The sequence below is a fragment of the Anopheles stephensi genome, chromosome 3, assembly GCF_013141755.1.
Source record: "Anopheles stephensi strain Indian chromosome 3, UCI_ANSTEP_V1.0, whole genome shotgun sequence".
NCBI lineage: Eukaryota > Metazoa > Arthropoda > Insecta > Diptera > Culicidae > Anopheles > Anopheles stephensi.
Genome location: NC_050203.1, coordinates 25,694,748 through 25,710,160, shown reverse-complemented (window position 1 = coordinate 25,710,160; position 15,413 = coordinate 25,694,748). Strand labels below are relative to the sequence as shown.

The window sequence follows — 15,413 nt, the reverse complement described above, 5'->3', positions numbered from 1 at the left end:
AGACAGAGAGAGATATTAATGATCATGTCCACCCAACGAGTCTTTTTGCTGGGGAAGGGATACTTTTCGCTAGCGCGTTTGTCCACACAATCTGTTTGTGTGTCTGTGTGTTTGTTGGTTGGTGGACGATGTAATTGTTGCTTGCTCACAGTGCTCGGGCAGACACTGGCCCCACAAGCTGATGGTGCCGATGGTCAGATAAGCTAGGACCAAACATTAGCTGACAAATGGTGCCAGTTGGGAGGTGTTGTAGTGGTGATGGCGGTGGTCGTTGGCAATGTGTTGATGTGCGTCTGTAAGTTGGATAAGATTTGTTTCGGTTTTCTGTCCTCCCATTGCTAGAATGGATATCAAACGATAGAGTTGCTGGTAGGGGAGCACAGCATACGCACGTCAGACAAATGGAGAAGAGATGTATTGGGTGTCGAAGTTGAGAAGCTTCCCGATGATTGAAAGAATCGTTCAAGAAGCGTTTAGATACCCTCATTTTGATGGCCGCCTGTCAGCAAGAGGATCCATTGAGGATTCCGGATATCCAGGGCAAATGATAAATATTTCATGGAGAAAAGTAATTAATTTTCCTGCTTTTTCCTGACGATGTTATCAGAATATCAGTATCTTCCTTCCCAAAAAAAAAAAAAAAATACATTGTGCGTTTCATTATCCCCCTTGGAGATGAGAATTTTCTTAAGGTTCTAAATGTATCCCACAAGAAAAAATAAAAAAAAGAAGGGGGGCCCTTCTTTGCGCAGTTAGCGCCAACCAGGTGCTGGCAATGTGAAGAAGCTAATGACCGAAAAGTGTACTGAAGGGTACTACCCATAAAAGCCTGTTGCTTAGGTACCGGCATTTCGGGGAGGTTGCGCAGGCATGTGGATAATCACTATTTCACAGAACTTGCTTCATTGTTTCGTCCGCGGGGCCAGGTTAGGGCCGTACGCATACCAAACTTGGTATCTCCTGGTGATAAGCAACATCGACCGTAATGAACGTGCGGACAAACTTTCGGCACCCCAAAAACCCTGTGCCCTAGCCGATGACATACACCAAATGGCGGATGTTCTTGAAGAGCTAGCTGCCGGTGATGGTTAATTAAACTCCACAAACATGCATATAAAGCTGGCGATGAGTTTCGCTGGAGGGGGGTAAAAGATATCACCCACCTTTGCCTGCAGCCATCTTCCAACAAGCCAAATGTGCCATTTCGTTGGGTGCGTACCTTTACGCGAGCTTGAGTGGGGTACCCTTTAAAATGGCCCTTCAGCGTGCTCACTTAATGATGCTACACACTCAGCCGGGCTACCGACGGATGACCCATTGACCTGAACGGGGATGAGGTTTGGTGAGGTTTCCCGGGCGCTTTGGATGGATGGAACAACTTAAATGTTGCATCCCGCACCGGAGCGAAGAGGAAAGCAATGAAGTGGCCCAAACAATTTTCATAAACTTTTTCTCGTTCCTAGATTGTTGGAATTAAACTTGCTCTAGACTATCGGGATACTTACTCGTTCTTGCTTGATAGGGAAGTGAAACGGAATGAAGGGTTAGAATTCTTGAGACGCAGCTCCGTTCTCAGAGGCTAGGCTAAAAACTTTTATGAATACTTAAAAACAATCAACAGATAATGCTTCTCGGTACGGCAAAAGGTTCGGTTCGTTATTGCGAGCGGTTTTGGTGAGTTCCGGTGGACTTTGGGTGGGGTTTATTTTTTCTCGGTAAGCTGGACACAATCTGCAGGCCCTCATTGCTTCACGCACTTGATCCGGACGACTAGGTGCCCTGAGCTGAGATCCGGTGTTCAAAGAATTTCTGAGAAGAACCTCTGTTCTCGACCGTTGTTTGCATTATTTAAGGTTATCCTTAATAAGCTCGCACTCTTACCAAAAGCGAAAAAAAGAAGGTCAAACCGTTAAGTAAACGATTTAGTTGTGTCATTTGCGGGAATACAGCGTTCCGCCGAATCTCGGCTCTGCTAAAATTCCACCAATCTATTAAGTGGACACTTTGACACTTCTCAGTGAGGCGGGACGGTGTTAGGCGATTGGTGCGGCGAATGGCTTTTAATTTGGATCCGAGCCGTGGAAATTAATTCGAAGTTATCCGACCAACTTCATTAACCACTCATTAAATCTAAGCTATGTAAAGTAGCTGGAAAATCTAGCCAACCCCCCTCCAAAAAACCATCCTCGTGCACATCAAACAACGGCCCGGCTGATTGACAGGGAAGCCTCGCTCGTAGATCCGCTAGCGTCAATCTGCCTCCAAAATCCGATAGACTGATAGGTTGGCGCTGATGATGATGACGATGGTGATGGAATTTTCTGACGCTAGCGCAAATAGCTTTCCGATGGTGATGGTGGACGCTCAGCTGCAACAGTCGCCTTCAAAGTTTCTGAAAATCGGATCGGTATGTAATGGAAATTCCTATGCCCGGGTTTTGTCAGCTGTTGTTGTTGTTTGTCAGGTGGATTAGTTAACTGCTAGAAAAAGAGCTAGCTGAAGACCGAACAGTCTTCAAAATTTATTTGCCGACTGCTCGAAGCTGCTCCAAGCGGTGGCAACGGGAGATTAAGAGTTTTGAATGGGAAAATAATTGGAAGCCACCATTTTTCCAAACGCCGACTATGCAAACGCCACCATTCACACCTGTGCGCTTGTGTTTTGAAATGACGAAATTTCTACCATAACTTTTCGGTCGCAGGGAAAATTGTTTCTTATTCCAGCTACTGGAAGAGGTCCTTCAAGAGTTTGAACACTCCTCAGCTCACACAAAAAGATACAGAGAGAAAGAGAGAGAGAGAGAGACAGGCAAGTCGGGCAAGTGTCGTTAAAAAGTAACGCTCGTAAAGTTGTTCGGTACAATCGATAAAATGTTGCTGACCGTTTTGTTGTTGCGCGCAAAAACTGTTCCACCACCAGCTCTGCAAAATGGATGGAGCTGGGAGGGAGGAGGGATTTTTTGTTCCTTCTTCTATAGGGTATTAAAATGAGATATTTCGGTTTCGGAGGGAGGTATTACTCTCCAAAAAAAGGGAGAACCCCAAAGTAAAAAAAAAAAAGTTAATCGATCGACGCCGCAACAGTAAGCATTTTATGTTTGTTAATCAGGGATGGTGGTGTGGTAAGCGCCGTTTTGGGGTGGAACCGCGCGAAGTAATAATTGCTCTAAAGCCCTTGAGGTGTACGTGTGCGAGGGTTTGAAGCACGCAAAAATTTTGAAACGATTTCTTTTTTCTCTCAGATGGGTGAGAGAGTCGGAGAAAAACTGAGTGGAAAATAAAAGAAATGTTGTATGTTAGGGTGGGAGTTTCATCTCGTCTCGCGAAAGATTGCTTCCCATTTAGGAACTGTGCCGCCCCAGACCCAGACTACCATCCCTCCTCATACCAGATGGTGCGCTCGATCGATCGAGTGGTGCGGGAAGGCCCGGAAAACCCGTTTCGTGGTGGCAACACATTGGAAAAACATGATCGATTTTTCTTCCTCGCAGCACAAACTCGAGCTCGCGGGCAGAGAACTTGGAGTTGGGCGAAGATGATGCGAACAGATAGAGTTTGATTAACTTTTCCTTCGTCTAGGGGGGTTTGGCAAGAGGAAAGGAAAAGATTGTAAGAATGGGGGGTAAAAAAGGTGTGAGGATCGTTCCCTTTTCTGTGGCGATATTGGATGAGTGTTATGTGTGCGTCTAGCTTCTTTCTTGTTTCATTCTTTCTGCCCTCGCCGGGCTGCCCTAACCGGATGCTTTGGTTGTGGTTTGCTGTTCGGTTTGGAAAGGTAAATTTGTTATTCAAATTTCAGCACACTTCTGTGTGTGCGTGTGTGTGAGTTCCTTTTCACGATTAGCAAACCGTTTACCGTGTCGGGGTTTCTCCTAAGGATCTTCTGGTGCCAACGAACGGAACGGAACGATTGCTCGCGAAAAAAAATCCAGCTCACCCGGCAGACACAGCACACCGAACCACATCTAGACTACAGTAAGGAATAGAAAAACGAATTTTCTCAAGTTAATCGAAGCTTGCCGCACTGCTTTCTCGTGGGGGTTTCTTTTTTTGTTGTACTCGAGCACCACAGCAATCCAGCATTGTGCGGTGCGGTGGGTTTTTGTTTTTGCTATATTGAACCATTTGGGTTAAATATTCATCGATGACGGTGGAACCACAATGATGGGGCGAGGTAACCGTGATGAAATTGTGCAACGGCAAAAACATACATTAAAAATGCAAACAAACCCATTTCCAGCGAAGTGTGCTTACCGAGGAGGATTTTGCATTGCCCAAAAACCTGGATGGAAAAGAATGGAGATTAATTTCCACAATAGAAATGATTCCGGCACGAACCGGAAGTAAGCCCTTGGCAGGAAGGGAATGGGTGGAGGGATGGTGGAGATGGAGGGTTATGGTTATACCCAATGAGATTAATATTCATACATATTTCTTTTGTGGGTTTTTGTTTGTTTTGTTGCTGGTGTTGCGCCGGTACTGCTCTCGACCGGTACAGGATGGGAATAATCGATTGGGGCTTTATTTAGATTTTTCCAATAGGAATAGGATTTCCGGCTGGTTGAGGAGCCATTGGAATCCTCATGTTTGCTGAGGCAATACATTGTGAACATTTCAGCGTTCGAGGAGATATAGTAGCGTAAATGGGTATGTTAAAATGAGTAGATAATTTTAAGAATGTATTACTAAAGGAAATTCCTACGGTTGGGGGCATTAAAAATTTTAATTATTCATCAATCTGGTTGGATTGATTTATGCCAGCTTCAGAACTTGTTGTTGTTGTTGTTGTTCCTCTTCTTCTTCTTCTTCCCTGGCACTAAAACCTCGAGAGGTCTCGGCCTGCCATTTCTGGCTTTCTGTGACTTGATTTTACCCGTAGCAAAGTAGCCCTGCGTCTGTGGAGGCGGTCTGGATGAGATTTGAACTTCGGTCCTGCCGTGTGAAGACCGGCGCCGTTATCGCCTCTGCCACCGGACCGCCCGGTGTAAATATATGCAATTCTTTTAAAACTCTACGAAAGTAAAAAATCCTTTGAGTCCAAAGCATGAGCTGCGCCTAGAAGTATGCAATGTGTAAACACCTTTCTCTACCATGTTACAATGTTAGTGATGTGAAGCGGGTTAGAGATAAATATTTAGAATAATATAAATAAAAAGCAAAATGAAAATTTAAGTCTACAGATATTTATTAGTCAATAAAAAAAGTGATAAAAACGGTTCGACGAATTGAAAGTTACTCGAGCATATCCCAATCGAATTGGTGGTACCTTTCTTGAAAGACGTTTACATCAAGAGTTACCGAAGTGCTCGTAAGCTCTCGAGCACCTCTAAACAAACGATTCGAAACTTCGAGGAGCCATCCAACCACTAACGAGAGTTACCGGCGCGGGAGAAGCATGCGGAAGATGTAAAACAAAGAAAAGCTTCACAAAAAAAGGGATAAAAACCAAGTCCCATAAAAGCCCCAGTCCCATCTCGCTGGTGCAATATTTCGGGCGTGATAAGAGTGAGGTGTGCAAAGGTTTTACAATGAGGGATTTTCAACAATGAAAAGTGTAAACTTCAGCATCCAGCCAAAAATGGGTGGCAGAAGGCAGCCGCTTGCCTTGATGAGGAAATCAGTTTATGCTTCCCGAGGGAGCGTATAGCACCTGGGAGGGTGGGCTAACGATGACGTAGAAGCAGGCACACGCTATAGCACCAAAGCCAATCAAACAAGTGAGCACCGTCCGTGGATTTGCACCTTTTGCAACATGTTCGAGGGTCGTCACCCTCCCACCAGGGGCACCTAGAACACCTGCAAGATGCATTTTCACATACACAAAGCCACTAAAGACCCGAGGTACGGTGGCGCTAAAGGTGGTGGTTCCGCTCGGTAGGGGTGGTTTTTTTTACGAGCACAGACTTTACGACCACCTTGTGGTGATTTTTTCTTCAGCTTCAGTTTTCAAAACGGTTCACGTTCCCTGGATATTTAATTTTTTTTCCCCGAGCGCAACCGGTTGGCCTGAGACTGTGCAGGCTATTTCCGGCTTTAGTCCCGGGAGTTCGAGTAGCCCGGTGTTCGTCGATGTTTCAAGTTGAATTGGGCTTTTTGTTGGTGCTTCCTGCAACGAGAAGCACGAAAAAACCCCGCTTTAAGCTTTAAACGTAAAGTGTATCGCTCGGAACCACGAATCGGTGCTAATCCGTCCATTTCCTTTTCACTCGGCACACTTGTACCGGAGCGCCACGGCACAATTTGCTGTCCAAGGGGCTTAGCGTGTGTCGTTCGGTTCGTTGTCTGCTTGGAAGTGGCGTTTTTTTCTGTGTGTGTGTGTGCTGCTTAGTATTAAGAACTTCAAACCAAGCGTCTTAACGCGACGCGAACGAGAGGCGAAAGCAAAGCACCTCGATTTCGCACGGCCGCATTCCCGGTACAAGTTTTTCTTTCTTTTTCCGGAATTGTGCATTGAAGGCTTTGGAAACCTGGTCGTCTGGTTTTTGCTTTTTTTTGGTTTGTACTCTCGAGCTTTTGCTCCGGTGCATGGGCACGATTTTCACCGGCAGCAGGGAAGCTATTAGCGAGCGAGGTGTTTTTCAATCACCAGTCGTTTCGAGTGCGGAAATGGTGTAAAGTTTTGCTAAAATTTACCCCCAACAAACGTTCACAACCTACACGCTGCAGCAGTAACGACAGCTTATGGCTTTATTAGTGGATGTTGGAGTGATTGAATGCGCGAGGTACACACATGAATAACGAGCACAGAACGAGGTGCTAAACAGTAATAAACACTCCGGGCGGTGTCAGCACATTTCAAGCGCACGAGCGTCATTATTATTTTGTTGGGGCGATAAAGTTAGGCCAAATGGGGTTCACTTGCGAAACGTTTTAAACTTCTCTGTAGTAGTTGCTCGAAATGCGATTAGTACACGTTCAGTTTATGGCAAATTTCTTGTGCTGGGTTATGGTGCACGATTTAATCTTATGATCTTGTTTAAAGGTGTCAGTAAATTGGGATAAAAAAGGGTTAATTTATCAGGAAGTGTCTGGAAACCTATGTAAAAATTAAGGTATAAAAGTTTAGACTACTTGTAACGCCTGCACGTATGCAATCGATCGTTTTTCAGTTAAAGAGGTCAAGACAACCATTTTTGAACTTCGGGGAAAAACTTAATTGCTGAGATCAATTTTCAGTGTAGACCAAGATTTCCGGAACTGAGGATACTTGAGATAATCCTAAAGGCAGAAGAGCCTAAGTCTTCTCAGTAAATTGTAGGTTCCCAAGCCACAGAAGAAGAGAAGGACATTTACATTGATTTTAAGATCAAATATCTCCAGGATGTACAACAATTTATTGCGAATATGTTGATGGTCTTGGTGCGTTAGGCCTAGGGGCTTAGGTGGCACAAACTGGCTACTTGGTTCTATAGATTTATTTTCCTTTGTCCATCTGTTTTTACGTTCCTTCATGATCCCTTCAGATAAAAACAAGACGAGATGTTTCAGACGATTTAACCATACTTAATCTTCCTCTGTCTTCAATTATATTTATGTACCTATCGCTCTCTAATTTATTCCTTTCATAATGTTACCTAAAATTACCGTCGTCGTGGTAAATAATGTTGAATTTTTATTTTATTTTTAAGTTTAGCATCAGCAATATGACTGAGTCGTTTTATTTATTTTTTTTTTTTTTTATTCATAAAGAACGGCCTGGCCGTATTGCTTAGAGTCGTTTTATTAAAATAAAACAAATTGGTTTAGCGATATTCTTATCCATAAAGGCAGAAATTATAAAATAAATATGATTCTTGTTTTAAAATTACTTAAGAAACGTCTGATATATTTATACATGTCAAATTAAGCCGTTTTGCAGATGACTTCGAGCAATGTCCTTTAAGAAATGTCTTCTTCTTCTTTGGACTGACGACCTCTTAGGTCATGCCTGCCATTTCTGGCTTACTTACTAGACTTAATAATACCACTTAGTTGGATAGTCAGTCCTCACTAGGGGTCCCGATGGGATTTGTACCCCGGTCCTGCCTGGCGAAGACCTGCACCGTCGTCGCCTCTACCACCGGTCCGCCTCAGAGCAATGTCTTCTAATAATACCGAAATTAGAATTATATTTTTGCGGTGAAAAAGATCATTTTTTGCACTAATGCGAAGGACGTGTTAATTGCATTAAAAGATGCCTTAATGTCTGATTTAGTCATTTTATCCTTCCTCCAAATTAGGAACTGCCTATTTACGGCGCTCCCTAATCAAAAGCAGCAAATTTCCCTTGAGACAAATAATATTATTAAACCCTCGCCCGTAAGTGTCTCTTTTCGCTGGTTTCATTTACGAAACACCTGGCTACCATATTACATTTTGCCGTCTCCACGTCCATCCTTCTTAAAGCAGGTCAAAACGTACCGAATCCGCAATAGCCAAATATTTCATCACCTTAAAGGAGTGTCACAACAGTCTCTCTTTCCAATATGCTTATTGAAGCAATGGAAAGATAAGCGTAATGTTGAAAAGGTTCCTTTATTTTGAGATCCCTTACCCGGGATGGGAATGGATTTTTGAGAGTCCTGGGAGCACTTTTTTCTCTTTTTTTAAAATCTGTCTGGCAACACATGAGCAAGAAACGTGCAGCAACTCACAGGCAGCAGCACGAAAATTGAGCAGTGTGCAAAAGTTTATTATCTCCCGGGAAAAAGGCGTGTTGAAATTGGCCCGTTTTACTAGGCTAAGGTGAAAGGCCTTGCTGGTTCTGCTTTTATTGTTTATCAGCTTTAGTGTTTAAAGTACACACACGCACACAAGTGTACATTCTCACTCGCTGTGGGAATTGTTCCCGGATCGAGTGTGTGTGTGTGTTGTACCGGCTAAGCAGAGGAGAATCGATGAAAGTTTACCTTCTATGCAATTTCATATCGTTTTGCTCGCAAGGTTTAAAATTTGTGCCTGGTCGAGATGAAAGAAACACGGACTTGGGGAAAAGGTTCCGTTTGAAATTGAGGCGAAAGCATGTGAGGTTGGTCTCCCACCATCGTCATGTGTGGCTGCTAACATCGTGCCATGCAAGGTAAAACGGGTAAAACGGCCACCAAAAAACGTCGTCTTTCGTGGGGGAGAAAAAAAAACAATCGAGTCAAAGTGGTTGTCGGGGGGACCGTCAACCCCCCCCCCCCTTTCCCCCTTTTTTTTTGCTATAAGTGGCAAACAAGTAGAAGCCGCAACACAAGCACGAAGGAGCGTACGTGATCCAGAAAAATAAAAACAAATAATTGCAATAAAGCCGATAATTTACGGTGAAAATTAAAGAAAATTACTTTCAGTGACGGGGTAGAGGGGGTTTTTTGGGAAAATTGGATTAGCCGTCGTGATGCAAACAGGGTTGAAGAAAAGGGTGGCTTTTGGGAAAAGTCGGGGTCGAATATGCTCGTGCTGCTCGTAGCTGTACTGTGAGTGGCGGTTTTCAGGGAGTGAGTCTTAAAAAAAATTATAACAGCATCAGTAAGCGGTTCGCGGAAGTACTTGGCGTTCGTTCCCGTGTGACTTTATTGTGACGGTTCCGGGGCTTCCCCCGTTTTTTTTTTGCGATGGTTGAAGCTTGCCTGTGAGCACACAGTTAATGTTATAATGGTGACAATGAAGTTGTTAAAACTGATACCTAACGCTTGTGAACGCCGCGAATGTTATTAAGTGGATGTGGTGGTTTTTTTGTGCTTTTGTATGCCGCTTGGAAACGTGTGTTAAATGCCGCACAAATGCATGGCACGTGGTTTGTAAAAGGGGATATTTTTCGTGGGAAGAGTGTTAAAATGGCAATGCTGTCGGTTGTTGGAAGCCATGTCTCGTGAGGAAAAATCGATGTTTAAACAGGATTGTGAAAGTAGTTCTTTGCTTGTTTTTGATACAGGCATTAATTACTAATAATTTTCTGTGTTTCGATACTTAAAATATAATTTATTTTCATACAACATATGCACAATATGTAATAATTGTAAACTTTCTCAGATCGGAAATTGATAAGCACTGCGAATTGCATACTTTTAGGCTGAAAAAAGGCCAAATTTTATTTTAAACATTCTCCCTCGATACTAGCTTTCTAGATACCCACTCTGATTACTTTTAGACAGTTCGTAAGAGTATTTTAAAGGTTCCATCCCGGCATCACACCATCTGTTCGTATCACTTTAACACCGGAACAGGAATCTGAGATGCACTGCAGATTATGTGTCGTAAAATCTTTTATTCTATTACTTCCTCCACGCATTCATTCTTCCCCCAAAGCACACACACACACATGAAGTGGGAAATTGAAAATTTTATAACCTTTTCCCGGTAGTTAAAACACAACACCATTCCAACCCAGAGACCCTGGGCTGGGGTGTGATAATTTCAGCTTTTTGATAGAGCTTAAAATTGACTTCCCCTTTTTGCCAGGGTATCGTTTGTTTTGTCTGGGTGGCCTGCATGAATGGAGAGCTTTAAGTGTGCGGTGTTGATAATAGCGAAACACGTTTCAGCGTACTGAATGAGGGAAACTGTGTTCATCTGTTTTGCTATGTTCGAGTACCATTTTATGGTATTGATGAAGGTTGATCTATATATTTATTTTCTGTTTTAAAATAGCAAAAAAATCTTATTTTATACAAAAAAGCTTAAAAGAAGCATTAAAAGGGCAAAAACTAATCCTCCAAAGCACAGTCTTTGCTTCGGTTCAGGGATCCAGTTGTAACAGGTGGTGGAAAAACGTGGCCAACTATACGAAGGTGTACCGATAAATAACGTACCCTAATCTCCGTAATGGTACCAATAATGGTTCCACCGCATGGAAAACTTTGTGGCAAAATTACAAGCAACCCAACCGTTCCTTTTTTTTGTTGGCGAACAGCACTCGAACGGTTTGAAGAAAACTTCACCCAACGCCGCCAGCGTTGTTAAAAATATTGAAATTTTACGATATACCAACACCACTAATTGTGTACTTCAAAAGAAAAACAATTTACTACCAACTGGGAGGGTAGACTTTCGGGTAGGGCGGCAAAGACGCGATTAAATCGCTAATAGTACTTACGGATTGTTTACAATTTACGGCAAAGTTCAACACCATTAGTGGGGTATTTTTAATGATATTTGACGAGTTCGAAAAAAATGTTTTCATCATGTTTGTGGAAGGCAAGACGATGTTAAAATTGAAACATTGAGTGTTATGATTATTTAGGTATTATTGCATCATGTTGTGAAATGAAGTAATAGTGATTTTTGAGGTATTTTATTCATCCAAGAGGAACTGGCGTTATGATTTAATAAGTTTTAATTTACAGTTGACTGAAATAATGTTAAACTATCACAAATTTATCGAGTGAACACGAAAAAGATTATAAAATCATTGGTTGATTAATTGCCCTAATTAATGTTAAGTCCAAATTTAATGTTTAGAGACAATTTGAAATTCTCGCTCTGTTGGTAAACCCTTTGTAGAATATCTTGAAAGCCTTTTAGTCCTTATTTGCTAACCAGCGATTTAAGAGCGATATTGTATACCTTTAGGCGTTCTTAACCATACAGAAAACCTTGAGTCGAGAATCAATTATAAACAGAATTATGAAAAATGTCAAAAAAACATGTTTAAAAATTACCGTCTTTTTTACTCAAACTAGAACAAAGACAATTTCTAGGAATGCTTAGTAATCACTCCCAAATGAGCGACTGACTGAGCTAAAGCAGCCAAACAAAGAGAAAAACCGACCATCACGCAAGCAATGTACCACGGCTTAAGTTTCAACCAAATGAAATGAAAACTCGTTCAGTTGAAATGTAAAACTACAGGTGGAAAGCAAGCAAAAACCGAAACACAAACACGCACACAAAACACGTAAAATGAAATTAAGCAACACACAAACAAAGCGAGAAGGAAAGCACGATGGTCAGTGCGCGCCATCGGTCGGTAATATTACGATAACCTTAATAACCTCCGGACCATGTATTGGCCCGTTTTGGGTTAGCCTGTTGAGTGTGTCCGCAAGGGTGTGCGATAGTAGTTTGTGTTTTGCTGTATTAGCATTTGTTTTAATGCGAAAACTGAGTGTTCCCTTGACGTAGCCAGCCAGCCAGCGATAGATTGAACCGAAGCAGAACTGGTTCTTCGTGTGCTGTGTGTGAGTTTTTGGAGCTTTCCACATTTTACATCAAAACGGTTGTTTCGCGGTCAAAGGCTGCTGAGTAGCAACACAAAAACCCTTGCAAGCTTCTTGCTGGTTCGACCGACTGGATGGTTAAAGAACTTTCACCCCTTCGGATCGGTCGGCCGAACGTGTCGAGACCCGAGCCGAAACACCGTTCGGGACTTCGGACGAATTGTTGCTGCAGAAGGTCTCAATCGATCGTACCAGTGCGCATGGTTCGCGGGTTCCGTGGGTCTTGCCAGCAGCCGCTGACGGCTGACAGCTCCTCTGCTGCCTGCTGGTTTTATTGGAACTGGTATGCGTGGTTGGCGTTTTGTACTTTTTTTTTTCAGTACAAGATCAAGCTGAGCTAAAAAAGAATGCCTGATTTTTCAGAGTGAACTCCAAAGAACACGCATACATTCGTCTGTGACGCACAGCGTTACTGCGCTATCGAATTGATTTGTTTTTATTTTATGCTCCCCGTTGCTCGAGCGCGCGCCTTGTCCTGTTGAACTCGTGTCGCTTCCCCTTCAGCTGGCGCCGAGCTCCGACGTAGGGAAATGTTTCGATTTTCCATCGTCCAGAAGGTTAGGTACACATTCGGGTTGATTGCGCGACCGCAACGTGGCTGCAATGGAATGGCGTATTTGTAACGATATACCATAACGACTCGAGCTCGCTAACCCTTATTGCTTGGCCGTTCTTCCTGTACACCTGGCACTGAACTCCGTGCGGGAAAGGGGAGATCAAAGTGTAAGGGGTAGGACGACGGGGACCACTTGTTGTAGTATTTGCATATGGCGCTGCGGTATAGATTGCTCACTCTGTATGTGTGAGGGAAGTCGATAGCCATTTCCTTTTTTCTGTGTGTGCTTCGTTTCTTCAAACCCTCGACACTTCAAGTGCGTCTCAGTATGGGTGTGCGGACGGTACTGCACAGCATGCTGCACAAAGAATGATAACGCTCGTGGTGTACCTGCTAACGGGTGGAATTGCCAAGGAACTTGGAATATGTGAGCATGAGCATCTGCGTGCCCGTCGGTGGAGTGGGTGACAGTCGATATTAACCAGCACTAACGAGCACGACTCGTTGCAGCTGCAGGAAAACTGCAGTCATACAGACACACACACACACGCAGACAGCGTTGCACACCTGCAGCACAAGGGTAATTATTATTTTTTTGCTTCTGCAGTCCTTCGTTGTGGCCACCGCCGACACTTTATCTCGTACGGTCATCAGGAATCCTTTATTCCATTCCTATTGCGTTTTGTTGCCCTTTTGCGTGTTCGACAGAGGTGCAATTGGAATTTTTGAAATTGAACCGGGAGAAGAAAGATACATGCAGGCACCATGCGTGCTGCAACCGCCATCGGAAGCAAAAGTTTATTGAAGTGTGAAGTTGCTGAGAGCGAGAGTGAGAGACAAAATAATTTTTGAATATTGTTTGAGTGGTAGCTATTGAAAATAGGGTTTGATTCAAGTCCAAGGGAAAATAAGATTTTGAAGTTATCATTATCAAGCAAATTTAAATTATGTTTCACTTACGCTAGAGTGATAATAAGCATGCTAAAAACAATTTTAATCGGTTGCTGGGTTGTTACTTTCAATTATTTACGCCTAAAAGTTTGCAAAAGTATGCAATTAGGCTTCTTTGCGATTTAAAGCGTTGAGTGTTTTTAAATTATGTTGCCTACTTTCAGGAGCTTAAACTGTACCGCATAATTTCAATGATCAAATGCGATTTAAAGGATTTGTTATACTACACAGAATCTGAACATTAACCGCCGAAAAGCATTCAATCATTTAGTGTTAAAGCGTAATTATTATCAAAACATTTTTAACTCTTTCAAGACCTAAGACTGTATCGCATGGAAATTATTTAGCTTGAAATATAAAATTTGAAAATTTAACGCCTAAATGTATGTAATTACTTTGCGTCAATGAGTTGCGATTAAATATACTGCTGCATACTTGCAGGCGTATACGATTTAAATTATTTAAATCATTTTACAAAATTTAAACCACGTTGAATTTTATTTATTTATAATTCCAGTATTACGGCATGACGCCGTATTGTACACGTTGAATTTTACATAAGTTTGAATTGTTTCGAAGCTAAGCTAACTTCGAAAAGTACCATTTAAGCCACATCCGGTTGCATTAACGTTGAGGAAGGGCTTATCTAACTCACGTACACATTGCACTGTGTTTGTGTATTCCCAGACGCGGATCTCTAAACTGTATGAATGTCGATCGTGAATATTTGATTCTTCCCATCCACCCCAACCTCGCTTCTCTTCATACAAACACACACATATGCATATAGTTTGTCGCTGTTTAGTACGTGCTTTAGCAAATGGGGGGGGGGGGGGGGGTGGCGTAGTGTATGTTTTGCAAGCGCGAACACCGGAGCATACCTCCAAGAATATCTATAATAGTGCTGCAAAAATCCTGCTCAAACGGGGGGCTTTAAAATTTAATCTTTCGCCCCTCCGTATGTTGGTTGTGCAGCAGTGGCATCCGGGGGGTCTCATATCCAGTCCCACAACGCAAAGTAAGCTGTGGCGTTTCCCGCATCATCTGTTTCGGTGTGGCTGTGTGCTTCCAACCTACCTACATGTGCTTTCGCTCGCTGTTCATAATGGTATCTTCCGCTACATCAAACAGTGCTTCCTCAAGCATTAGCCTTCGTTTGTGCAAACTACTTTCTACCACCGTACGCCCGACAAGGTTGTGTAGTTTCCGGTTCCGGTTGTGTGTGTGCGTTGGTTGGTTGAGTGTCTTTGGCCCGGACTCCGATTTTGCTCGACCGGCACAACCGGTTCCGGATGCCGAAGGAGGTCGGCGATACCTGAGGCACCATCTTACTGGGTCGCTAAGCTGTCACGTTGGCAGTTTCTGGTGGCATTTTGCTCGCATTCGCATTCACCGTAACAGGTTACCCGGCGTGTGAGTGTATGTCTGTTTGTGGCTGCTGTGGGACGGTCACATGTGCTTCAATCGCTTGGAATGTGACAATGTTTCGATAAACATGCTCATAATTGTGAAGCCGTTCTACGTCGGTACATGATTGTTCTGGCGGTGAAAAAGAGGTGGAAATGAAAAATGGTAGCCGTTAGTTGACACTTGTACAATTTTATTAGCCTCTTGTTGAGCTGAAACAATCTTTAAAATCAGGTAGTTCGTCTAGAGATGTCTGGTGGATAGCATACATTTAGGCGAAGCCGTTTACAGATACGCCTGAAACTATGCAATTGTATTCTA

General features: G+C 43.0%; 1 protein-coding gene across 5 annotated transcripts in view; it reads left to right on the top strand.

The window, feature by feature from the left end:
* LOC118511420 (sodium channel protein 60E) overlaps positions 1 to 15,413 on the top strand; it is a 147,838-nt gene that overhangs the window by 3,897 nt on the left and 128,528 nt on the right. The gene's annotated exons all lie outside the window — the stretch shown is intronic.